Source organism: Pseudonaja textilis, chromosome 1, assembly GCF_049901715.1.
Source record: "Pseudonaja textilis isolate UNSWEBS1 chromosome 1, rPseTex1.2, whole genome shotgun sequence".
NCBI lineage: Eukaryota > Metazoa > Chordata > Lepidosauria > Squamata > Elapidae > Pseudonaja > Pseudonaja textilis.
The window spans coordinates 215843974-215871091 of NC_141990.1; the positions used below are offsets into that span (position 1 = coordinate 215843974).

General features: G+C 36.1%; 1 protein-coding gene and 1 long non-coding RNA gene across 7 annotated transcripts in view; one reads left to right on the plus strand and one right to left on the minus strand.

The window, feature by feature from the left end:
* Positions 1-19507, minus strand: part of PTPN4 (protein tyrosine phosphatase non-receptor type 4) — a 103049-nt gene extending 83542 nt beyond the window's left edge. For 5 of the 6 annotated variants that reach the window (XM_087920457.1, XM_087920456.1, XM_026708000.2 and 2 more), the window contains exon 1: positions 18606-19362. The gene's annotated coding sequence lies outside the window, so the exon portion shown is untranslated. Of the gene's footprint in view, positions 1-18605 lie in introns of all 6 variants that reach the window. The other variant, XM_026707998.2, reaches the window with a different exon arrangement.
* A 50-nt stretch (positions 19508-19557) lies between these two features.
* Positions 19558-20225, plus strand: LOC148128019 (uncharacterized). The gene is made up of 2 exons (XR_015740815.1): positions 19558-19678; positions 20064-20225. It is a non-coding gene; the product is annotated as an uncharacterized LOC148128019 (long non-coding RNA).
* Positions 20226-27118: the final 6893 nt, after the last annotated feature.

A 27118-nucleotide genomic window follows, 5' to 3' on the forward strand; every position in this document is an offset into this window, starting at 1 on the left:
AACTCTATAGAACTCAGCAACCAAGTTGGATTCTAGAACAACTCATTGAAAACCCATTGCATTTTGTTTCCAGCTGAAATACAAAAGGCTGTTCACAAGATAGATGGGCTGGATTCCATGCTACTTCTCACAATGCCTCTTTCTAGATGACTACCCTTTGTTTGTGGAGATCGCCTCAGAAAGGTTTCCCGACACTTGCCACAAGTTCATCAATGGGAATTCCAGTTCTTTGTGTTGCATGAGTTAAAGATCTTTTAATACAAAAGCTGTTAAAAATAAGCTTTTTAAATGAGGCTTTTAATTATTTTAATTTTATGTCCAATTATTAACTACAAGATCTTAGTGTCTAATGCTAATATGAGAAGCTGATTATAATTAACCAGTTAAATGACTTATATATCTCATACAGTTAGCATTAATATAAATCTACTTAGAAAATATTCCCCTAATAATTAGTTGTTACCATTTTAAGTTTGAGCTTAACAAGATACAGGAAAACTCACAATGCTTGTATTTCTGGAAGAAGGAGATTTTAGTTGTACAAACATGGCTCCGCTAGGTAGATGAGACTAAAAAATAAACTCCACAGGAAGATTGCAGCTACTTTAACCGAGACTGGTTATAATATCAGAATCTTGAAAATCTGGTTGTGTTGTATTTGGTACTCCTTATACCTGCATAATCTGCTTCTGAAAGTTATTCAGACATTCTAGGTTTAGAAAATGTCTTACCCTTTATTGCCTTGGCAACAGAGCTTGCAGAAATGCTTTACTAAACTACATATTAAGATAAAGTAGGATTACATACATTATTAAGCCACAATGTAGGTTGTTTATTTTTGTTTAGTACAGTGTATAAACCCAACTTTATTCATTATGCTTTATGCTTCAACACTATGAACAAACCACTTCACTGGGTTTTTTTCATTAATCTATATTTTAAGCAAGTGTGATTTAATAAAATGTTTTAATCCAGCTATGATTCACCACTGTGCTCAAACTGAGACAATGAAGAAAACCATCATTTCCTACATAAATATCTCAAGATCTTCAAGTGGACATTTTTATTAATGATCAAAAATAGAAGATCAGACAATCCTGGCAATGACATTGTTTCAGACACAGTTGAAGCATCTGGTTCTATTGTATTTATTTTCAAAGCATATGGTAGTAATATTCAAGCTGTTTTATTGCAGTGATTAAAAACAAGCAATGAAAAAAATAATCAAATTTAGAGAAACTTTTCTATTAGCAAATATTGATAAAAGAATTTCAGAGCAGAGCACATTTTAGGTAATTTGTAAAACCCAAATCTGTATTGAGCAAAGTGACTTATCAAATAGGTGAAAGAATCACAATTATGGAAAAGCATCCTTCTTGTGGAAACTGGTACACAAAGAAAAAAAAACCTCCCAGTCTAACCATCTTCTGGAGACTGTTAATGTTGATTAGCTAGGCTATGAGCTTGTTTTGTTTATAATCTGGAACAAACAGGATTACCTAACGTATCTGTGCAATTGTTTTGAAGGTGGAGAATGAATGAAAATTTTATCTTGGAACTTCTCCAATGCTAATTAAAAAGTCAGGTATTTAGATCACCCAGAACTATATTCTAGCTGAGGGGTAAGAAATCTGGTATTCTGATTATAATTCTCATATTCAGTGACATATAATAGAAATTGTTCCAGAAATAAATCAGCAAGACTAGATTGTTACCTGTTTCCTAGTCTATTGTCCTTGCCTGTTTCTTTTTAAATTTTACTCTAGAATCTTATTTAATTTTATTTATATTTCAGATTTCTTAACCAACCATCTCCCTTGGAGAGGCACTCTGGGCAATGTAATAGCTATCTTCTTGAAAATAAGCAGTTGCCTTACAAAGGGCCAGGCTAGGCGCACCTTGTCAGGAGGAAAAAGACAGCTATGATCAGCTGGGGGCAGTGAAATTCAGGGAAGTCAAAAGGGAGAGATGGGAGGGGAGAGATGGGGTGGGAGATAGGCCTGTGGCGGGAGTTTGAAGTGAACACAACAAGACAGGAGAAGCATTGTGCAGCTTCTTTCTAAATCTCTGCACTTTGACTTCCCCTGTAGTGAGAGCTACCTTAGGTTGCCCGATTAATTTCTGGAGTTCTCAAAGACTTCTCTCAGTCTCCTGTGTTCTGCTGTCAGACTGGGATTATCTGGCCTGGGCAAATTGGTGGGTGTTTGAAATCTTCCCTGCTTGTAGATTGTTTTTAGAAGGTGATGTCCGATTGTCTGCAGATCTTTTAAAATCTTTTCCAGATTTAGAGGTATGCACCGTAATATGTTGCCTTCTTTCTGAAGGTCCCAGAGAGTTCTTTTGATCTAGACATTGTGATACTACACATTATACACTTCAGCAAGAAAAAGCAAATCAAACTAAATTCCTAAGGTTTAAGTAAGACAAATTCCTTCCAGATCTTCTCTAATAATGTTCTAATCAGATTGTACCAAATCAGGTGAACCTGATTTTAATTTTAGGTATTTGAGACAGTGATAAATGGAGGGGTACTGATTTCTCACAAAAGAATATAATGATAAGAAGGAATAACCTTGAGGAACAGGAGTAGGAACTGCAACCATGACAACAGGTAAAAGAACTTCCTAGTTCACACAAAATAAAGGGATGAAAGTGGGGAAGCACATACAGACTGGCAAGATTTGGTTACTTTAATCTTATAATAAAAGTAATATTAGTATACATGATTTTTATAACCCTATATATGTTCAGGTGACTGTATTGGTATTAAATATGAACGCAATTGTCAAATCCAGTCTATGATACAGAATTACTGGCATTCAAAGTATAAGATAAGGTTACTTATCTGTACAACTGAATTCAAATTTGAATTATATTCATTCTACAATTACATATTTCTAACAGAGCTGCATATTACATAGTGAACTACAACTATTGAGCAATATAGAAATAATTATTTGGTTTATTGCATTTAGAAATGCTATATGATCACCCTTTAAATAAGTAATTCAAAGTTCCTTACCCATTTACAAAAAAAAAATGAAACAAGAAGAATCCCATAATAAAACAAAACTAAAGAAAGAAAAAACTGAGCCATCATACAACAATTTTATACAACTAACTCATGTATATGAGGATATCATCCCAATCCTAATATCTGAGGATAAAGCCAGATCTTAAACGGCCTCCCAGAAGGCCAAGCATATTAGAACCCTCTGAATTTCAGAGGGTTCCATAAGTTTGGCACTGCTCATTCTTGCAGAATGATACTGTTTAATAGAGGAGAGCAGATAGGTTGAATGGGCAGAACCCTCAAAGACAGGAAATTCTTTAGGTAACGTGGTCATGTGCCATGTAGGGCTTTAAAGGTGACAAACGCCACCTTGAAGACGGACTGGAAGCCAATGTCACTTAGGCATCTTACACAGGGGAATTCTGAAGCACCTAAAATTGGACATGCTGGACCAGTTAAAGCTTCCAAATGTTATTCAATGTAAGCCCCATGTAAAGCACATTGCAGTAATCTAGTAAGAATATGAGTAAGAAATGAGAGACAGAAAGCAGAGCTTTCTATTCCAGGAATGAGTGCAACCGGTGCATAAGATGAATCTGTGCAAAGGCTCCTCTGGCCATAGCGGCTGTGTCCAACTATGTCCATAGGTGTGCAACTCCACGTCCTAAAGTTGCAACTCCTTCACCCGGGCTCATTTTTCATCTTTACATTCATACATGAATAAAAATAACACAGATTATATTGTCACCTTTATTTCTATAAAACAGATATGTGTCTGATAACAGGTTGGTTGAGTTCTCTATATGGGTGGCTATATTAAGTGACTCACACAAATATTTTAGCGCAATACAAGAAAAGCTGACATACCTGAAGGGCTAGGTATATGCGTGAATAATAAGAGATAAAACTACCTTTTACAGAACAGACTTAATCCATGTATATGAGCATTTTTAAACGATCAAGTAACCATTACCAATGCCACAGAAAGCTTTAAAGTAATTCTGAATTGAATTTGAATCCAATAAAATATATGGAGTGAAAAATTTCTAACCAAATCTATAAATATTTATCAAGGTACACATTCCATAGCCAACTTTTAAAGTACAAACAGCTTTTTACAACAAATTTCCTATGTCCCACCAAATTTCCTATGTCACAAGTGCCACCACCTGTGTACAGCAGACAGAAAGATCAGCTGCACTAGCAAAATGTCACTTAGTCTAAAACAGTTGCATTATTAGTACTACCGGTATTAATATTTAATATCATAGCAATTTATCCTGGTATTTATTTTAATTGGCATTATACAGAATCAACATAGTCAATGAATAAAACTAATTACAGTGTTATTATATAGTGTAGGTAGTAGTAAGTATGAATTGGGAAAATCAATGATATAGACAGATAGGTGTGTATGTATACAAACCCACATAATATTTGAAAATAAGGCAGCATTTTATTTTATATTAAATGCAAATACATAAATATTATAAAATGCTATATGTATTTACAAGTATTGTTCTCCCATTATAAGCTTTCTCTCAATTAATTAAGCAATTTTATTCAAGCCAATTAAAAAGTGTAACTAGGATTAAATTGTCAATTTGTGATGACAACAAGCTGCTATCATTCTTCTTCTTCATTCATATATCATAATGAGTAGAAAGCTTCTAGTAAAAAAAGAAACAGTGTAACTAAAATCATATTTAATTCAAAACAGCCAAAAATGTAACAATGGCACAAAGATTAGTAGTATTTATATTGCATTGCCCCTCTTGGCAAGTAAGAAAAAGTTGTTCCAAAGGTTAATTACAAATATTTACATTCCATAAATATGTACTCAGAAGAATGTCTTATTTAGTGTTGTTTATTTGAAGGTAAACTTTAAGCCATGCAATTAAAATGATTAGCAGAATTGTACCTTAAGTATATGGTATTTGAGGTTAGTACAGGGGTTTTCAAACTTGACAGCTTTAAGACTTGTGGACTTCAACTCCCAGAATTCCTCCTCCAGTCATGTTAGCTCAGGAATTCTGGGAGTTGAAGTCCACAGTCTTAAACTTGCCAAGTTTGAAGACCCTTGGTCTAGTAGAATATACTTCTGTGAGAAACTCTTTAGAATCTACTGATTATTTACTGAGGAACTGAACTAAATCATTAAATTTTGGATTTATTACTACAAATAAATTTCATGGTGACAGAAAAGTTCACAGAAAGCCAAGGTCCTAGAAAATGCAATGCTTTCTCACCTAATTAAGAATTGATTTAGCTTCCTAATGATACCTTCCTAATGATACTAGTATGTAGCTGGTAATAATTTTATAAAAGAGAAGTGTGTGAACATTATAAAACTGACTTACGTTATAAAATGTGCTTTATTCTTTTATTTTAAAGACAAAGGAGATTAAAAGAAGAATGAATAACATGCTGAAAAGCTTTTGAAGAGCTAAATGCAGGTAAAATCCCTTTCCAGGAACATGGGATTATGCCAAGAATCCGTAAAACTTGCAAAAGTTGAATACTGTAGTCACATCTATATGTTTCAGGAAAAACAAAATAAGGATCTTCTGGTACAAACACACATTATTAAGTTATAAAAGATATTAAGAGCTACTGATAACACTTGCATTGATTTTATTAAAACAATGATATCCAGTTTCCTTTATTATACAATGTCTGAACATCTTCCCCCCATTTAATTATGCAGTGTGCAAGGAGACATGCCACCATGTATTTACATGACAGGATTTATGTTCTGATATCTATGGGTAGTAGGTTGAGCCAACAGTTTCAGACTGGAGTTGGCAGTTATGTAAATACTCAGTAACTTCTTCAATAACTTCTTATTTCAAGCCACCAAGTACAGCACAATGTTAATTTGTGAGAAAGGAAGAAAAGGCTGCAATGGGTTTAAGAAACACATCTCACACTAGCAAAATCTAATAAATTGTTTCGTTTCACTTCTTTCATGAATGCAATAAAGTTTCTTAACTATCTACACTATGTCTATGACTATTATGTTAAGCACTAGCACAGAAACACATTTCACTGTGTAAAGCCAGAAGATACATGATTTACTGCTTAGTTGAGCCAAGGAGAAGCCCACTCCTTCCAAAGAAAAAAGAAAAAAAGAGTTCTTTACCATATCTAGCTTTCCCATTTTTTAATACACTGAATTATAAATCTAACAATCCTTTGCAAAAACTAATTATGGGTTTCAGTAATTTTGTAAGCCAACTTTCCTTATTTAAAATGGGAAGGATATCAGATGAAGGATGTCTATCTTCTAATTAAAAGAAAGAAATTAATCAGAAGTCTTGCGAAATCAGTGCTTTAGGGGACATATTTTAAAAATCTATTATTTTTTACTTTTTGTATACACCTCTCCACTCTCATATTATGTTACGTGAATTTGCCTTTGCTCCCTAATTGTATCCTTTTCTCACCAATCTTTATTCTAGCTTTCCATTCTTTTAAATTCTATCTTCCCCATTTCAATTAATTAATTTACTATCCAAGTCTCACCATAAACATAACTGAGCTATATGTCAGTGGTGGGATTCAAGTTGTTTTACTACCGGTTCTGTGGGCGTGGCTTGGTGGGCGTGGCAGGAGAAGGATACTGTAAAATCTCCAGTCAGAGGTGGTATTTGCTGGTTCTCTGAACTACTCAAAATTTCCGCTACCGGTTCTCCAAAACTGGTCAGAACCTGCTGAATACCACCTCTGCTAATATGCAGCCTACTAAATTATTGAACTGATAGCCAACAAATTTTTCTGGGCCTATTGCCTAGGCCAAAAATACTACACTTAGTTGTTTAAAATTTCAGTTCTGTTGGTGCAATCACACCTTCAAAAGTAATAGTGTCTCAAAGCACAGTATCTAGACACTTTTTAAAAATCTCAAAATTTAAAGAGCACAGTTCCAAAATTCCTGTACCTCTTCTGTGAATCTAAGGAGATTTTAGCCCCTCAAAGAGATTATGGGTAGTCTTTGACTTACAACCGTTTGTTTAGTGACCACTCAAATTACAATGGCACTAAAGAAAGTAACTTATGACCAGTCCAGTGTAGGCAATCTCCATAACTGAACATAACAATCAAACCAACTGCAGCTTTAAGAAATACTATACAATTTTCGATACCTAAAAACTGAATTGTAAACAGATTATATGAAGGGTAAACATTTGCAAAACTTAAATATTGGTTTCTGTCACTTTAAACAATTGATAATTTTCACCCAAGAATTTGCTACTGTTTCCCTGAAAATAAGACCTACTCCCAAAATAACCCCTAGCATGTTTTCTATTCATGCACCCACAAAATAAGTCCTACTTAAGCATCTGTACAGCTGGCCAGCTGCCCATTCCGTCAGGTTGCTCACGGTGCCACCAACACGACATAAGGTGAGGTGAGGTGAGGTGGAGCTACCCCACACCAGCTTACCTCATAGTCCCCGTAGCCAGGCTATCCATGCCCTGACAATTGCCTCACGCACCAGCAGCCATGGGCAGGAGTCTAGCCACTTCTTCCAGCACTGGAGAGACACCGGAGCAAGAGGCCAAGCGATGCACTGGTGCCACAGTTGAGGCGAGGGGATGGAGCTGCTTCATACACCCCACATCAGCTTATCTCAGGGCCCTTGCAGCCAGGCAATCCATGTCCCAACAAGTGCTTTGCCTCACAGCTGCAGCACCAGCACATTGCTCAGCCTCCTGCTCCAGTGCCGTGCCGGAAGAAGTGGGGGGCAATTTCATCCCCTGCCTCATGGCAGTGGCACTCAAAATAAAGCATCCCTTGAAAATAAGCCATAGTGCTTATTTCAGAGCCCAAAAGAAAATAAACCGGGTCTTATTTTTGGGAAAACATGATACTATGCAATTTGCACCAGTTAATTTAAACCAAAAAGTTTGGAAACATGCCAAGATTTCTTCCCATTAAAACCACTCAAATATTTTTGTGCCAAAACCTCTCTGTCTTTACTCATACATTTATCATCGTGCTGCATGGTTATTCTAGTTGTGCATCCTGTCTCCAACTTCTAAACCTGCAATAGTTGGTACTTTTATTATGGGTTTAAACAGACCATCGATATCTTGTCCAAAACAAAAAGGATCTGTCTAACTTCAGAAACAAAGTTAGTTGTATTACATTGTGTTGAAGCTAAATGGCTTCTTCAGTCCTAAAATGAGCTTTTAACTTGGGCAAAATTACTGTGCACAATATAACAAATGTTAATTCTTATGCTTTGATGCATTCTGACCCTTTCATCTGCCAGATATCCATGAGCATGTAAAAATACCAGCAAAATGGATACAATTCTTTCACTGTACACACAAGCAAAGACAAGAAAGCAAACATGGTTCAGTAACATAGTGCTTAATAATAAATATATGAGAATATTTACATTTGGGTTATAAAATTTTATACCATGCTCTGCAACCCTTTTTCCACTGGTTTAACATCTTGCTAGGGAAATTGGTAATTCATGTATAAATGGAAAGGCACTCACGAAAGATTTAAAATCATCAGCAAGCATATTAGTAAAACTTTCACAAGAAACAAAGCTATTACATTGCACATACTTGTACCTGCAGAATATGCCACCATTCATCAACACTTGTCCATTCTTTACTCGATGCATCTTATTACTATATGTTATATTCCATGAAAGAAACAGCCTTAGTAAACTATTAGGTATTTGGGGTGATACTATCAGAAAGAATGGTCAAAAATGCTTTAGTTCTTTTTTTGTTTTTGGTAGGCAGGAGAGTTATGGATGAAAATGGCAACAGGTAGACTTTGGAAGTCATTACTGCATTCCCACATTTAACCCTCCCCTTCCCAAACTGTTTGAAATCATTTTTTTTTTCTTTTGGGACATTTCTGACTTTTAGAGGGGTGGGATTGTTTTAAATGTAAGAACAGGAGCATTTACCTTTCAGCAGAACTTGCATTCACTTCTCCACCCTTAAAGGCCTACCAAAAGCAAGGGCTATTGAGAAATTAACATGGGAATGGGAGGAGACTTTCCACTTTTTCCAGATCAGATTCTGAAGAAAGACTGTGTCATAATTTTGAGGTGTGCCTTATATAGTGGTTTCTTGAATGGCTTTGATGTTAAAATATAGATTAGGAATCTGAGGATTGTTCTTTATTGGGGAGGGGGCAACTGAGCCCTTGTACAGTCCTATGATTAGCATTTGAGCAGATGTGCATGTTAGATATTTTAGCTAATGTTTGTTCCAGCTGAGGATGACAAAAACGTTGTAGTCCTGTTCAATGTATATAATGAAAAAGGTCCAAGTATAAATCCCCACATCTCCAGATGGCAAGAGATTCCATGAGAGTGAAACAAAATAAAATGAAATTAAGCAAAAGCTTGAAATGAAATAAGGTAAAAAAAAAAGGGGGGGGGTTCATAATACATTTAGCCTGCAGCAACATTTACTTATGTTATTTTGTAGAAATCTCCAACTTTCCAGAGCAATTTTTCAGAACTTTTGACCTAAAATTGTTTTTCCCTCTTTGGCTTAAAGTATCTACTGGGAAAAAAAAATCACCCATAAGTAACCTGGACTGAATCCAATGACTGGCCTCTTAAAAGCTATTATTTATTGCAAAATTGCTTGTCAAATAAAATACAATTGGTTGGACTTGCATCATATGATAAGCCACATTATGGTTTAATATGATGTGTGAACTAGTCAATGGGTTGGAGCATCTTACAAATGAAGAACTGCTGGCTGAGCCGCTCTTAGATTGAAATTCAGCAGCTATTAAATACTGTACTGCAGGGCTGTCAAACTCCCGGCTTGTGGGCCAGCCGCATCACATGCTGGCCACACCCACGCCCAGTTTAGCAAAGGGGAAAAAAATTCCAATACGTCATGTGATGCTGAGTTTATTATTACCTTTATTGTCAGAGTACAACATATGTACAATGAGATCGGCTGAGCCTCCCTTCATGCACCCCTCCCCCAGCACAACTCACAGTGACGACAGAAGTCCCTAACCCAGTCCCAATCTTATTACACTATATGACTTTGTTGCACAATGCACCGGCCCTGCAAGTCTACCATACTATGTTGACATGAAGTTATTTTCCATTCAGTTTGACACCCTGCTATACTATATCTTCCCCATTCCTGAGTTTACAAAAACAGGAATCACATAATGACACTGAATGTCAACAGAAAAATTTCTTCACCCAAAGCATTATTAACTATTATCATTAAATGAGATGCAATGAGGAACACTTAGAACGTCACAAGAAGTCCTTGATTTATGACCCCATTGAGTCCAAAGTTTCCATTGCTAAGCAAGACAGTGGTTGAGTTTTACCCCATTTTACAATCTTTTTGCCACAGTTGTTAAGTGAATCATGCAAATCTGGTTTCCCCCATTGACTTTACTTGTTGGAAGCCAGTTGGGAAGGTAACAAATGGTGATCACATGACTCCAAGATGGTGCAGCTATCATAAATACATGCCAGTTATCAAGTGTCTGAATTTTGATCACGTGATCATGGGGATGCTGAAATGGCCATAAGTGGGAAAACCTGTCATATTTTTTTCAGTGCCTTTGTAACTTCAAGCAGTCACAAAACGAATGGCTCTAAATCGACAATAACCTGCATTGTTTTACAACAGTGGTAGTCAACCTGGTGCCTACTGCCCACTAGTGGCGTTCCAGCTTTCATGGTGGGTGGTAGAGGTTTTGTCCCCTACTTTATAAATCACCATTACTGTGGAACTGGTGGGCGGTTAGAGAAAATTTTACTACTAACCGAGATACAAAAGTGGGCGGTAGGTATAAAAAGGTTGACTACCCCTGCTTTACAATAAGCTATTAGGTACCTCTTTAACTCAAAACATTAGGGATGCAGTGGCTCAATGGCTAAGACGCTGAGCTTGTCAATCAGAAAGGTCGGCAGTTCAGGAGTTTGAATCCCTAGCACCGTGTAACTTAGTGAGCTCCCGTTGCTTGTCCCAGCTTCTGCCAACCTAGCAGTTTGAAAGCATGTAAAAAATGCAAGCAGGAAAATAGGCACCACTTTGGCGGGAAGGTAACAGCGTTCTGTGTGCCTTTGGCATTTAGTCATGCCAGCCACATGACCATGGAGATGTCTTCGGACAGCACTGGCTCTTCAGCTTTGTAACAGAGATGAGCACCGCCCCCTAGAGCCAGAAACGACTAGCACGTATGCACAAGGGGAAACTTTACCTCTACTCAAAACAAGGATTTTTCTATAACTGAGTCCAGAAAAGTGTGTGTTTTTTGGGGGGGAGGGAGAACCACAGCAGGTGGGTCAACATCAAATCAACATCAAGTACCTTTCCTCGCTCTGGAGCCAAACACTGCATACTTCTAAACGCTGACACTCAGTTCTGTTGTATATTTAATTTTTGAAATCATTTTTTCACATTTTAATATTTAATTCAGCAATAATTGTTAACCAATCAGACAATCTATATACTACTTCTTTAAAGCTGTTAAAAGTTACTGAGACGTAGTCTTGGCACATTAAATTTGCTATTCACATTGACCACTGGAATCAATGAGACACGATTAGTTATTTCAGAAGACACTACTACAGCTATGATGTCATTAAATTTAGTCAAGAGACAGGCAATAGTTGAATTATGAACCAAAAGTTTTATTATTTATTCTTTAAATTTATATAGCTGTCCATCTCATCAAACAACTGATTAGTTATCATTTCTTACCCTTACCATTCCCTGTTATACCTTGGTTTCCATTTGTCTACTTACAACATTATTCTTCTATACATAATTATGTTATAGCAGTTTGGTTAAAAGCAGTATGATTGGTGGCTTTCTATTACTTTACAAGCAGTGATGGTACCAGAATGCACATGGCACAAAAGAAAGAACAGTTGTTAGACTCCAAAGAAAGATTTGCTTGTTCACTAATGTTTATAGTGTGAATAATAGGTGGCACAGTCAGTCATACTGAAAGCTTATAATTAGTCAATTTGAAAATAAAAGGACCCAAGATTTAAAAAAGGAACCCAAATCAATATAATATTTAGGAAGATATTTGATGCCTTCTTTAACAAATCATCCATAATTTATGTATTGTACTAATCAGCTCAATATGTTTTCTAGACATGCGACTTTTCAATATCACAGTAGTATCTTGCTAATGCCAGATACAACCATTTTTCTTAACCATTTATCATAGCACTCCTAACACTGCAGTAATTCAACTCAGTAATTGAAAACCAAATTTCTCTAAAACCTCCTCCCTATTATAAAGGAAAATTGCCTTCTTTTCAACCTTTGATACAGATTAATTTTAATACCATTGCCTTTTCAATAGCACACTATTAGTGATAGTTGTGACATTAAAACAGTTTCTCTGGATTCTCCTGTAAGCAAAAGGATGGTCAAGCCAAAGGATTTATGCAATCCATAAAGAACTTTTGTGCTGTATCTTTTGTGTTAGTTGTAATCCCAATACAGCAGCAAAAGAATAAAATAAAATGGGATCATTAGAAGAAAGATTTAATTATCCAACAGCATCAACACAACAGACATTACTGAAGATGACTGAATCCTCCATGTTTCTCTTTATACCATTCCCATTAACTGTATTATTCCCCAACCAGCATATAAAACAGCAGCTTAATAGAAAAAAGGGGAACATAATTTCTCTGGGCTAGAAGAAGGAATAGGTGATTAAATGTTTTTGTAGATGTGATCCTATATATACTTTAATGTTAATTGCACATGCAGTAGAATTGTAAATCAAACAATCAATAAGTTACCTGTTGAAAAAAGACCTGGATGCATTGCTACCAAGGAAAAATCCAATAAAGAAATAAATTGTGTGTGTTTGTTAAATGTAATATACTAGTTAGTCTTCTGGTTATAACTATTCGTTTAGTGACCGTCCAAAGTTACGGCATTGAAAAAAGTTGAGATATGACTTCATCACACTTATGACTACTGCAGCATCTCCATGATTATATAATCAAAATTCAGGTGGTTGGCAAGTGGTTATGAGGGTTGCAGTGTCTTGGGTCATGTGATCACCTTTTGCGACTTTCTAACAAGCAAAGTCAACAGGGGATGACAGATTCATTTAACATCCTGTTGCTAACTTAACAACTGCAGTGATTCACTTACCAACTGTTGCAAGAAAGGTCATAAAGTGGGGCAAATCTCAATAATTGTCTTGCTTAGCAGAAATTTTGGGCTCAGTTGTGATCGTAAGTTGAGGTCTACCTGCACAGTATGCATCAGAATCATTCTGTAGTATACACTAAATATCACAAGATTAAATTTAAAATTAGATACATTAAAGTTGAAATTAGAAATAAAATAATCAACAACTACAGTGTATTTAGAACAATGTCTTATGTGGGCCTTCTAGAAAGCTACAAAAATCCCCTCAATACAACGCAGAATGATTTCCAGAAATTCAGAGTGACTACAGAGAAATCTTGACCCCAAGTTACCAGAAAACAAGCCCATAGCATTTCTAGGAAAAACCTAATGGTATGAGGAGGAGCATTATTATTGGATTCAATGTATATAAAATAAAAAAAGAAATCCAGCACTTTATAATTAGTTTTAATTGAATTTAGGTGTGGCAATTCCATTTACTGGCTTGCCATTAGAATAGGAAATTGCAGCAAGTTCTGGCTTCCTTGTACATACAAGATATATTTATGGTGATTACATATTTATAGCAGAAGCAGACTGCCAGTTTTCTCCTGAGGAGAGGATTCATACCAAATCTAGCTGGAGTAGTATTTTCCAAATGCTATTTGTTTTAATGGTTGAACAAAGAGAAGATTCCCCCCCTTTTTTTCTTCAAACAGCAAAAAGAAAGAAATCATGTCATATGTATTCAGAATCTATATACCCAAATGCTACAACAATGCCCAATGAATACATATTACAAAAAGCAAATTTATTTGTGGTTTGAAGTATTTAAATCTATATCAGTCAATGAGATGCAGATTTAGATGTCAAACATATTAAACACATTCATTTACTCCAAATTTCAATCCAATCCAAAATAACGATACCAACATAACTCAACCATATAATGCAATATTATATACACAATATTTTTTTTACATTTTCTTCTATGCTTTTCTCTTGAGCTAAATGAGCAAGTAACAAGCAACATAGGAAGACACAAAGATATGTCATTTTCTGAAAAAGTAGCCTATAGTTCTAGTTGTGTGATACAGTTCTTTTCTAGTCCAGTTTTAATGTAATGCAGGCAACATATCTCCTACTCACAATCAGACTAGCTTAACAATTATACAATAATCAGGGAGGATAGAATGCAACCCAAATAAACCCTGAATAATTTTTGCAATATTTAATCCTTCCAGTATCTTTTTTAAATATATCCACGTCAACATACCAAATAAAAAGATTGTCATATTTAGATTCTTAAAACTAGTAAACTATGAATTGAATCGCACACACTCACACACAAAGTGATGATTCAACTTCTAAGCCTGAATCTCCAAAATTTTCTGGATCTACAGAAATGGGGACTAGAAAAGGGAAAACAGGCTTTTGTTATTCTGTCATAATAATATAATATATAATATTATATTCCACATAATATTTTGCATCATCACATAATTTGGGTACTGTAGTCCCAAAAGCATAGATGTAAAAAGAGGCATATACAAAATATAAATGCATCCTTTGCCTTTTGAAAAAAAATATTTGCAGAATAACTCTAAAGAAATGTTTTTTCTCCCAAAACTAAAGGTTAAAAAAGATTGAATACCAATTAAATTGCAAATAAAAGTGCTTGTAATTAACAGTATCTAAAAGGTCTTCAATTTGGCTTTAAACCCATAGCATTCATTAAACAAATATTTGTCATCATTTAATCTTATAGTGAGGGTAGCCTAAATCCACAAGGTAAAAGCAGTTCATTCCCATGCTTTTTTATTGACTTATCATATCAGTGAAGTTCTCTTCTCTTTGCCTTCCTCTCAGCTTAATTCATATAAACAAGTAATCTGATACTGACACCTCCCATTTCATCCAATCCAATGGTTTTTCCTGTTACTTTTTCCAGCTCTAGTACAGGAGAAAAAACTGAGCAGACTTACAGAATAACAACCACTACAACCACTTAATTAAGCAGATGTGATAACCCATACTATATAACAGAACCTTGCAAACCTGTTTGCACATGTGAATCACTTTTAATTGAACTGAATACATCCCTGATTCTTAGTAAAATATCAAAAGGTCTAATTTCTGTATGTTTATAGCATCTCTTCAATAAAAGCAGAACATGACATTACATTCGTACAACAAATCTTTCCCAAATATTAATTGCCTGACACACCAAAAAAGCAAAAATGAAATCAAGAGTTAAAACAAGTAGAATACATTATCAAGTCAAGTTCCACCCCTATAACCATATCCATGCAATTTTCTTGGCAACTTTATGGAAGTAATCTACTATTTCTTCTTTTAAGAATTTTTCTAAAATTGTCAATCTTGCCATCAGCTGTGAAATTCTCAGACAGCACCCATCCACACATTAAGAGTCAACTCTGCCTAGCTTTCAAGACCATCCAAGGACAGCTAGATTGTTGCCACTCACTGAGATAATTCAAAAAGCATCATTTAACTAAGTGACTTCCTCCAAAACATACAACTTGTAATGTAGTTTCCAATGAAACATCCTAAATTTGTTTCATCATTAAAATGATTGGTACAATGTATATTTTGAATTTATTCTGTAAAATGTATTGAGGAAAAAATCATAAATATAAAATTAAAAAGAATGAATACAAGTATAAGAATTGTGCAGTTATCCGAATTCAAAAGGAAAAATGCAATTCAGGATATCCATTAATTCGCATGTAGCAGAAACATTTTAAACCAATGTCTTTTTTTTTTGGGGGGGGGGGGGTTTCTCTGCAGCTGAAAAAAGCAATTGCATGAGCCCAGGAAAAGACATAGTTGTTTAAGGTGTTCCCAATAGCTGATTCTTGCATGCCCATTGTGTGCATTGAGACACTTTACACATTTTGAATCTAGATCGATGCAGAGCTCAGCAAAAATTATGATAGAGTTAATATATAGCAGTTTGATATAGTGCTTAAGGTGCTGGCCTAGAAACAAAGAGACTGAATTCTAATCCTGCCTTAGGCATGAAACTGGGTGACCTTGGCCCAATCATTTATTCTAATCCCAACACATCTCAAAGGATTGTTGTTGCTGAGGAAAATAAGAGGAGGAAAGAGTATTATGCATGTTTACCACCTTGAGTTTCTTATAAAGTAATAAAGGTAGGATAAAAATCAAACATAAATGTATCTTTATACTGTATAATGTGCTTATTATACTAATAAAGCTATATTATACATCAAGGCTAATTTATATTATAAAAGATGGTACACAACTAAATTGCAGTAACTTCATGTGCTTTCTATTTGAGAGGAATACAACCTCCATCAACAACATCCAAATATGGCCAAAGAGTTTGAGAACTGTAGTCCAAAGCATCTGATGGGTATCATTTATTGACTTCCTGGTATAATACACTGAAGATTTTGCAAATGTCTCAAAATACAAATACATTGCTTTCTTAGTTAATACAAAATAAAAAAGATTATAACCTAAAAATATTAAGGTAAAATACATATAATTATTTTACTTGGTTTTCAGTTAATACATGCAAACTATAGTTTTGGATTTTCAAAAATCAGAAAGCTGATATTGAAGTTACACTGTTTTACTATTTTAAGTTTCTAAAATTCTAATTATACTACTACTTTTACAAATGACTTTCATACAAGTATATCATTTTCACATGAGTATATCACTTTGATATTAGCAATATCTAAATTTAAAATTATAGCCCATATATATTCATTTTTTTCTTTCTAAGTGACAACACAGCATGAAGTAGTACATTCAGCAAGTATGTAAGCTAGGCAGAGATAGAATCCAGATAGATTGGAATTTTGATAAGCAAGAAACAATTTTCTATACCAGGGGTGTCAAACTCCTGGCCCATGGGCCGGATGCATCATGTGCTGGCCACGCCCACTTTAGTGTAGGGGGGGAAATCCTGATACATCACGTGATACCGCCATGACCACAAGTTTGACACCCCATTCTACACTACTAATACATAACCATAAATAAGTTAATGTATCAGTAGAGTGCTCTAGTTTAATCTTAATATTTAAAACTCTTTTCATACTTTAAAGTTTCACATTGGAATCCCTACATAACATGTACAATCACTATTTCTGGCTTAATACATTTTTTTTTCCAATGAGAAAAGGGAAAAAGGCAGTTTTACATAAGGTATTCAGGTAGAGCATCATATTTTCCTCTTCCCAAAGGTTTACTTCAGAATTGTAAAACAAAATTGCAAAGGGTCTTCCTAAAACATTTTGATGATTTTACTATGTTATTTTACTATGCTTTACCTATGTTGTTGCAGAAGTAGTTGCTCTGAGATTGTGATATTGCCCCATCAAATCCTTACAGATGTAACTCAATATTTAGATAAGCATCTCTTGAACAGGTAAAGTAATATAACTAGTTTCATTTTTAGCTCTCAGAGTAGCTATAGAAAACATCCTTTAAGGTAAAAGACTTGAGGGCCTTTTCAATTTTTTTTAAACATAACATTTCATCTATTTTAATTTCCCTCTGGAAAAATGCATTCCGTTTTTATATTATAAATCATTTCCAAGCCTTTGCTACTTATTTTCCAAATATCTTTTTACCTCTGCAACTAAGTAATTCAATTGGGGGACCCCAGCATGCCTTCAGTCAACCTATTTTTTTTTTGTCGTTTTTTCACTCCCTCTAAAGAATAACGTAATCCTTGCTGCTGCTGCTGCTGCTGCTTGCTGCTGCCTCTCCGGCTAATATAATCGGACGCAACGCAACACGCTTCAGGACAGCCATGGATTTTCGAAACGCACATAATTTTTGAGTATGTCAGTCACTCTGCCATTGCTGTGGCACACCTTCACAACATAAGAAAGAAAAATAACAATAAGAAGAAATCATGGGGGGTATTTTCGCCGTCTTTTGCCAAGCAGACAGACACCAGCTTGTTAACTCTAACCGCCTTTCTTTCTCCCACTTTTTCTTGAGCAATTCGGATAATTGGATAAGGGGTTTCTTTGAAGGGACGTTGTGTTCTTCCGGGTGTGTGTGTGTGTGTGTGTCAGGAAATTCAAAATCGTCGGACCCCAAGGCGAGAGAGAGAGTAACATCGGATCCGACGACTTTCCAAACACATCGACCAAGCAACCCCAGGCACCTTCCCCGTTGTTGTCCCACACAGTTGCCTATATGTTAGGGTCAGCTCACAATTCACACTCAAGACCCGAGCAATCCGCAGAGAGCGCTTTGGCGGCTTCCTCTCTTTTAACCTTTTACTTGTATAGAGAGAACGACGTAATACTATTCGGAGCGGTAGGAACGGAGGGGTGGCGGCAGGGACTTTCTCCCACGTTAACCTGACAAGTTTCTTTTATATATATATATAAAATGTAGATATATATATATATATATACAGAGAGAGAGAGAAATTTCCTTACCTTCATATATAACAAGCCTCGTCCTTCCAGAGAACGGCAACGAAGCAACAAACCAACTCGAAAGCCGAAAGGTAAAAAAAAAAAAAAGTGGAAAGCAGGAGAGGAGGGGGGTATCCCCCCCCCACAAAAATAGGGCGAGTTCAAGCCCTCCGCTCAGTTCAGTTTAGTTCTTGTGCCCCCACGCAACAGCAGGCCGAAAGGAAGGGGGGTCTCCCGCAGCCGTTGCCCCCAGCGCCCCACTCTCAACTCAAGGCCCCCCCACATTCCTCCTGCAAGCAGAAAAGGCGAGGATGGAGGGAGAGAGAGGAGAGGCAGGCGGAAGGCGATCGAGTCTTCCCGCCTCCCCAGCCACGAGCGAAGAAGGGGAGGAGGAGGAGGGTTCGGTCGTCGCCTCCTCCTCCGTCTTCCTCCCCTCCCCAGAGGAGAAAGCACTGTCCCGTCTTACCCCACCCACCCCCAAGGAGGATTTCTTTCCTCTTCTCTCGCTTCCTTCGCCCGGAGCCGGAGGGTGAGGAAAGGCGGGGGGGGGGGAGAGAAGAGGCGGTAGCTATCCAGCAGAGCAATGCCTGTCTGCGCTGAGGAAAGAAGATGGGGGGGAGGATTGGCAGCAATCGCTGGTGCTCCCGTCGCCTCCTCCTCTGTCTTCCTCCCTCCCCAGAGCCAGCCTCCCCCTTCCTTTTTTTTTCTCCTGCCTGCCCTCAGACAGGCAGCAGCATAGCAACCAACATGGCAGCTGCGCAGTCACCCAGTCGCGAGCGGGCGGCGGGGGGCGGGGGGGGGGCTGAACGGACGGGACAGCTCTCGCGAGAGCTCCCGACTTTCTACCTCCTTTTTTTTTTTTTCCCCTTCTCTTTTCCCTTTCCCCGCAGGACGCGCCTTCTTCGCCAGGCCTGGTTGCTTCTGACTCTGCGTCTGCCGCGGAGATTGGATGTCGCTTATCCGAAGTCCCGCCTTTTCCTTTTCATTGGTTGGCCAGGACGTCTGTTATTGTCTTAAGCAAAAACCTTTCCATCGTCGAGGCCTGGATTATGTTTCGGGCCGCTCAGGATGCTTTTGTGGGGTTGTAGCATTTGGTGAGAACGTTGCAAATAATACTAATACTAATAATAATAATAAGGAAAAGAGAGATTGAAGGCGCTTGTATTACAGAGCAGAAGTGACGTCTGCTGGTATGTCTGAAGAGGGGGCGACTGTTCGAAAATGTATATTTGTATAGTACATCCATGTGTGTACATGTCTATCATATTTTCCTGTTTGTTTCATTCTTCGATGGTGGTTGGTTTTTCAAATAGAAGTCTAAAAATTAGGAAAAGCAATTTAAATCTATCTATTAATTCTAAAAAATAAAGCTCCGGCTTCAGTTGAGCGTTGGTCTTTCATGTCCTCTGTATTAAAAGTATGTATTTGAATTCAATTTTTTAAAAGCTGTTTTATACACCCATGATCATTTCCTTTCAGGATTAATGGATAAACAATTTAAAACAGCCATGGAAGATTATTTCAATATACGATTACCACAGCGAGATTATTACAGGCATAGTAATGGAAAGATCCGACTCTACCCGCTGGTGGGTGAAGTCTGCAAGATTTTTTTTTAAATGAATAAATTCTTCAAAGATACCATCTGCGTTTATTGATGACTTGAAACCTCTTACAGACTTTTTGCATGAAAATGAAAAAAAATGAACTTGTGATGTATGGTTTTGATGATTAGACAGTTTAGAAGATTACAGAAATAAAAAATATACAATATAAGTGAAGAGAGAGAAGCTGAAACACAATTGAGTCCATAATTTATGTTGCAAAGTGGGACATTTATTAAATGAGTTTTGCCCCATTTTATAACCTTTCTTACCGAATTAGTAACATGGTTAAGTAGATCTGGCTTCCATATTGACTTTGTTTGTCAGAAGTTTGCAAAAGTTGATCACATTACCCCAGAACATGGCAACTTTCATAAATATGAACCAATTGTCAAGCATCCAAATTTTGATCCTATACCATGGAGATGATGCAGTGGTCATAATTGTGAAAAATAGTCATAAGTCACTTTTTTCAGTGCTGTTATAACTTTGAAAGGTCACTAAAAACCTTATATTAGTCAAATACTACCTATATATTTGTATAATCTATGAAGATTATAAGAAGCCACTTATTCACATTTGGCTTTTCTGTTTCTTCAACTTTTTCTACTGTTTATTATGTGTTTTCTTTCTTTTTCTCTTTGGTTCCTTTGTTTTATCTCATATATATATATATATATATATATATATATATATATATATATATATATATATATATATATATATATATATGTGTGTGTGTGTGTGTGTGTGTGTGTGTGCGCATGCGTGCACATTAACAGTAGAGTAGTAAACACCTCATGATGCAGTCCTAGTCCTTAAATTGTTTAGAATTCTGAAGCTTTTTATGTATTAAAACCTGTGTCTTGTTTGAATAGGATTAGCCCCAGGACACATAAATTAAGTCTTCATTTTTATGTATGCAAAATGAGGGTACCCGCCCAGTACATGCAGCCTTGTCTTGCTTGCACATATACAGATAATTTCATTCTACTCTTTTCTTACATAGATGAGAGCAAAGGTTCCTTTTGCAGACATAAATACAGTGTCCTTTTCCATAAAGGGACAACCTTTCTTTTCCTTAATACCATAATAAACATACCCTTCTTCATACACCTAATAATATACGTACATATGCACCTCAGTGGGAAAGGCAAAAATAAACTGACTTCACGGTAGCCATTGCTTCAAGGAACTTGTGGTGTCTTGGGATGATGCCACCCACCTTCACTAATGAATTTTTGTCTACTGCTTTACAATTCCTCAGATGGAAGATTTGTAGCTCTGAATCAAAAGATAATATGCAGCATATCTGTTTTTCTCTTTTTAAAGGATTTTCTGTTGTGAGGAAAAAGAAGAGGCGGTGAAAGGCTATGATACTGTTAAAAATGGAAGATGAAAATGTTTGGAGCCCTCTCCCTGCCCTATAAAAGTCCTTAGGGTACTAAAGACAATTGCCAATAGAATTCACATCCCAAAGAACCCATGATGCTTGAGGGAGGGTAGTTTCCCCCTGCTAATTACTTCAATGATAGGTAGAGGCAGCTGGACAAAAAAAAAACCTGTCCAGTATGCAGAAAGGGTAGATCGAAGAGGGAAAATTGGGCATAAAAACTGTGTGTAATGAAGAATTGCAGGCATAGATGGTGCAGATTGCAATGGTTTAAGGGGAAAAGACAGGGAGACAGAATGCTGCTAGACAACTTTGATAGAAAAAAAAAAAACCCGTTCTTTATTTTGTTGGGTTTAAAAGATGACCAGTAGCAGATGGAGCTCTTGAAAAAGTGAAGCTATGAACAGGAATTCATAGGAATTTTTTTTAAAAAATAACAAACGCTTGGCAGCTGTGTCCTATACCAATTGAAGACCCCAAACCATTTTCAGAATTATTATTTCTAATGCATTATTTAAAACCCCCACCAGTTTTACAGGGTATTTATAGGGAATTAGCTAGAGAATTATTGATGCATCTTGTGTTAATATCACATTCAAACTGTGGAGTGTGATACATGAGTCATTTAAAAGGTTATGAGTTGTTTAAAAGGTTCTTGGAGGTTGCAAGATATATATATCTTTTGGTAATTGAAAAATCCCTGACATTTTCTTCATACAAATTTTAAATTTGGAAAATAGAGCAGTCAATCATAGGAAGCTCTGGTGATAATATATGATTTTTCCCAGCACCACAGTTTTATGTTTGTTGAAAACCTATTTATTTACTTACATCATTTCTATACTGCTGACTCTCCAAGGTCTCTTGACAGTTTACAGAAATTACTCATGAAACATAAAAATATTTTTAAAAAATCCTATCCCTAGCAACATCCAGCATCCAGTAATAACTCCCTTCTTTCTCATCATTAAAAGTTCTGCAAGAGTGTTAGGGAAGGCCAGATCCTTGGAGATATATATGTTCCAAAATACTAGAGCATATCTAGAAAAAAACCCAAATTCTAGCCCTTTTTTCTGATTTCACTGGCAAGTATGCTCAGTCAGCATCCTCATTCTGGTTGAATAAACCAAACGAGTAAGCTTTAGCAAAAGCAAGCAGTTCTGTGCATACTGAAGCACCAAGGTGTAAAATTTAAAACAAGCATTTCAAGTTGTACCCTGAAACCTATTTCCAGCCAATGCACTGCTCACAAAACCAGGGTTCTATGGTGCCAATGGTACTCAAACTTATACAAATGAGCCACTGCATTTTGTACCCAGTACAGCATTTGCAGCAAGTTGCAGGAATTGATGCTGTAGGAAGGGATGTAGTTGTTATCTCTGGGCACAAACAATTCTGCATGTATTGATTCATTTAGTACACTTACTAAAAATGAAAGAGAACAGCCTTAATCTAATAATTATATACACAAGTACAGTGTTTAAGGTACAGAGTTAAATGTGTTTTTAGGTTAAATTTGGCCTTGTTCAATTTCACTCCGTAATCTTCAAAACAAAAAATATGTGAAACTGTGTTAGGTTTTGCAAATGTATATTCACCAGCATTCTACCTGTTTAAATGAAACAGCATTATTTGCCACTGAAAAAGAATAGCTGTCCTGCATAAATAAATTTTAAGTAAGACTGTTAGTGCCCTAGCTGCACCTCCTCTTTGGAAGAGGTGCTTCAGAACACACAGGTGCAAATGCAACTCATTAAAGCAGTTGTATCTATTTCAGGATTAGGGTACTGTGGAGGAAACCTCCCTGCAAATGGTCCTGAGGGTGTGTGTGTGATTGCATTAAGGAATTGCAGTATTGCATTCTGAAGGGTTCCAAAACATTTTACCAGCATAACCTTCTCTCAGATACTGTACTACCATTCCATGCACTAGAAGATGGAATAAGCCAGGTCTCTATAAAAAGATATTCTCCACAGAACAGGCAATCTGCACAAGCAGTTTAAAAATAAGGCAGCTAATGATGAAAGCTACTTTTTAATGAATTACAATTATGTTTGCTGGTAATAACTTAGTTTAGTGCATTCTCTGTTGATGATCTTGTTTAACCTTACCATGAGTCATCCTTTCGGGCTAGTAGCTGGTATTTCATAAGCTAAAAGATACTATCAATTTTGCCCAACCTTTGCATAATGCATTAATAATATGTAGGCTGTTTGGAAGTGTTCACTCCACAATGCCATGAGTTTTAGTTTTCAAGCTAAACTACAAAAATGTAATTATAAGTAAGTGTATTAAACTCAAGTGGATCTTTCTGTATGGAAAGCTGTATGCAAAACAGGAGCAAGGCTGAAAAAAGTGATTCAGAAATAGCAGGCATTACCTTAGTGGTATTGTTGCATGTAAATGATTAAAAACTTAATAATGGCTACAACTTAGTAAAAGCCCCTACAATGGCTTTTATTAGCTAAGAAATATTTCTGTAGTGTGTTTTTTCCCCTTCTAGTACTACGACATCTAGTACATGTGCATGACTGCACATTGCAAATATCTCCTGGATGACAAGATTCTGGCAATTTTGATCAGAGATCTTACTTTTCACAGAATATCCTGTGAGGTTTGTGGCATGGGTACAACTAAGGCTGGTAACTAGTCTGCATCTCTCTGTATAACTGCAAAACCAAAGGGAATGTGGAATGTGGAAAAGAATGGTGTGCAGCTGTTTGATAGATTGTCATTTATTGGATGTAGCATATCTATGAAATTTGTCAGACTTGGGGCGTTTGTTTAATATCTTGAAACTGGATTTTTTGGAAAACATTTGTTTTAAGCATTTTAGACGGTTTAATCTATTTTTCTATTGACATAATAGATAATTAAAATTCAATTATTTATGGTAAGAATAAATATTGAATAAATATTATATCTCTAGTAATAGTCTAAGGAGGATCCTTACATTAATTCTTCTGTCAGTATATATTTTAACAGATTGTTTAAACATTACAAAGATAGTCTTTAAGGTAGACACCTGAGTTGTTGTTTTTTTAATTCTAGACTGCAAACTTCTCTGTGTAAATGGAAATGTTCTTTTACTGGAATCCAAGTGATTTTGGACACAACTACACACATAAACATTCCTCTCTTGAGGGGAACTTAGTTCTCCTTTCAACTTTTTTTTCTGGAATTAAAGATTTCAAGAGCTATATAAAGCACTTAGGGACAGAAGTTTAAATTCGACCTCTCTTCTCAATTGACACTTTGAGATGATCTGAATTAATCAGTTATAGACAGATGTTGTATTGTGCTATGCCATGCACTTTCCTTTTCCTTCCTCCCTATTTTGGCAAAAATGACTTTAATACTGTGGACCAGGTTATTTTCAATAACTTCTTCAACATTTGATGTAGTGCAAGAAGAATTTAGATTGCCGTAAACCTTCTAAATGGCAATATTCAATTAAAATACTTTTGATATGCTAATAACTTCTGAAACTCCTAAATTACTCATTTTTCTAGGTTTTAAACGTCTAAACATACTATTTTTATAGGCAGCTTAAAAATATAATTAAGATGGATATTGGTATGAACTAGGAGATATAGATTTGGAATATCCTATTTTAACAAAACAATAGTCTTTGTGTTTTAAAGACTGTAAAATATATTTGCCATGACCTTGAGATGCGATTTCAGTAATGAATAAAAAGCAGGAGAACCTGTAGCAGAACAAGGAGATGAAAAAGAAAGGCATTTGGTTGACAAGTACTTTATTACAAAACCTCAAACCTGACATTTCAAGTTGAAATGTAATTTTCAGAGAATTGCTGAACTAGGAAAAGCACTCAAAACAGACTGTAACTGAATTGGAATTTATGTCGTGAAAAGACTGATCAATAAGATTTAGATTTGGCAAGAATGCATTTAGTTAAAAACCAAGTCAGTATGAGGTGTATATGATGGAAGTAAAAAATGGATAAGATTTAATGGAATGCTTAGCAAATGGTTCCAGGTGGACCATGGAATAAGGTAAGGATGTGTGGCATTCTGACTTGTTGAGCTGATTTGGGGCAAAGATACCAAGAATGCTTTTGGTGACATTAGATGAGTATTGCTTGGAGATGTAAACATAAGTACTGTAAACTTTAGTATGAAGACAATGCCATATTGTTGACTAAGACTTCAAATGACTTGCAGTAAACTTTAGATGGCATAGTGCCATGAAGAATATCTGAAAATTAATATGTCAAAGATCAAACAGAAAGGGTGTGGTAATATTTAGTTTTTTGCACAGAATGACATTTGTGTCATGGTTGCACTGCTTGGCAGAAATTGTGTGTGTGTGTGATTAGTACAATGAATGCTTGGGTGTCATCAAACTAATTTGTTCTGTAGGCCACCGCAATTGAATTAGAAGCTGGGAGTGAACTTTTTGGATGAAATAGCATTACCCCAGTCCACAATGATGGTGCCATAGCAGTCATGAGAATGAAGCTTTCTACATCCAGTGGAATGCCAAAGTGACAAATGGACAAGATCAGAGATGCTATTAAAGGCAAAAAATCATCCTTCAAGAGGAATTAGTGAGCAATTCTCACCTTGGCACAAGTGAGAGTGTAGCAGGGATCAGTGCAGAGGTGTTCGGCAGGTTATGACCAGTTCTGGAGAACCGGTAGCAGAAATTTTGAATAGTTCAAACAACTGGCAAATACTACCTCTGACTGGAGATTTTACAGTATCCTTCCTCTGCCACACCCACTAAGCCATGCCCACAGAACTGGTAGTAAAAAAAATTAAATCCCACCACTGGATCAGTGCTTTATAACTTTGTAGCTGGTATATTTCACAACAGAGTAGTGATATAAACTGGGAGAGTGGTTTTATCTGTTGGTGATATTAAGTTTACAATAAACAATTGAAAAAGAAAGATTGTAAAGTCCTGCAAAAGAGGCTATTTGGATGAAATGAGTTATTTCAAAATGGCAAATATCATTCAATGCAGACAAGCGTAAAATATTTATGCTGACATAAAATTACTTCGCCTGTATGTTACTGGGTTTTAACCTTGCAGTAGGAAGGAAGAGGAAACTTGGAGTTATGGTCAACCATGTGATGAAAAGGTCAACTGCTGTTAGAAGAGAAAAGACATGCAAATTCATGCTTAGAATCTTTAGAAAGAAAATGAACATTGCAATGATAAATGGGTCTATGAAGAGATATGTATCATTTTGGTCACTCTTTAAAAATATAGATTTAGAAGACAGGACAACCACAATGTTCAGAGTTGGCGTAAATCTACTATAAGGAAAACCTACAGCAATTGGGTTTCATTAGCGTGAAATAAAGATGAGCAAGGGGTGGTATATAAGATCACATATAGCATTAATAACACAGAAATTTTTCGTCCATCTCTGACAGTGTTGGAGCTTGACATATCCATTAGACAAGTTTAAAAGAGTATAGGTAGGATCAACGGTGGCTAAGCCATCAATGGCTAATAATACTTATTATTGTTTAGTATGCCTGAAAAATTAGCAGGCTGTAATA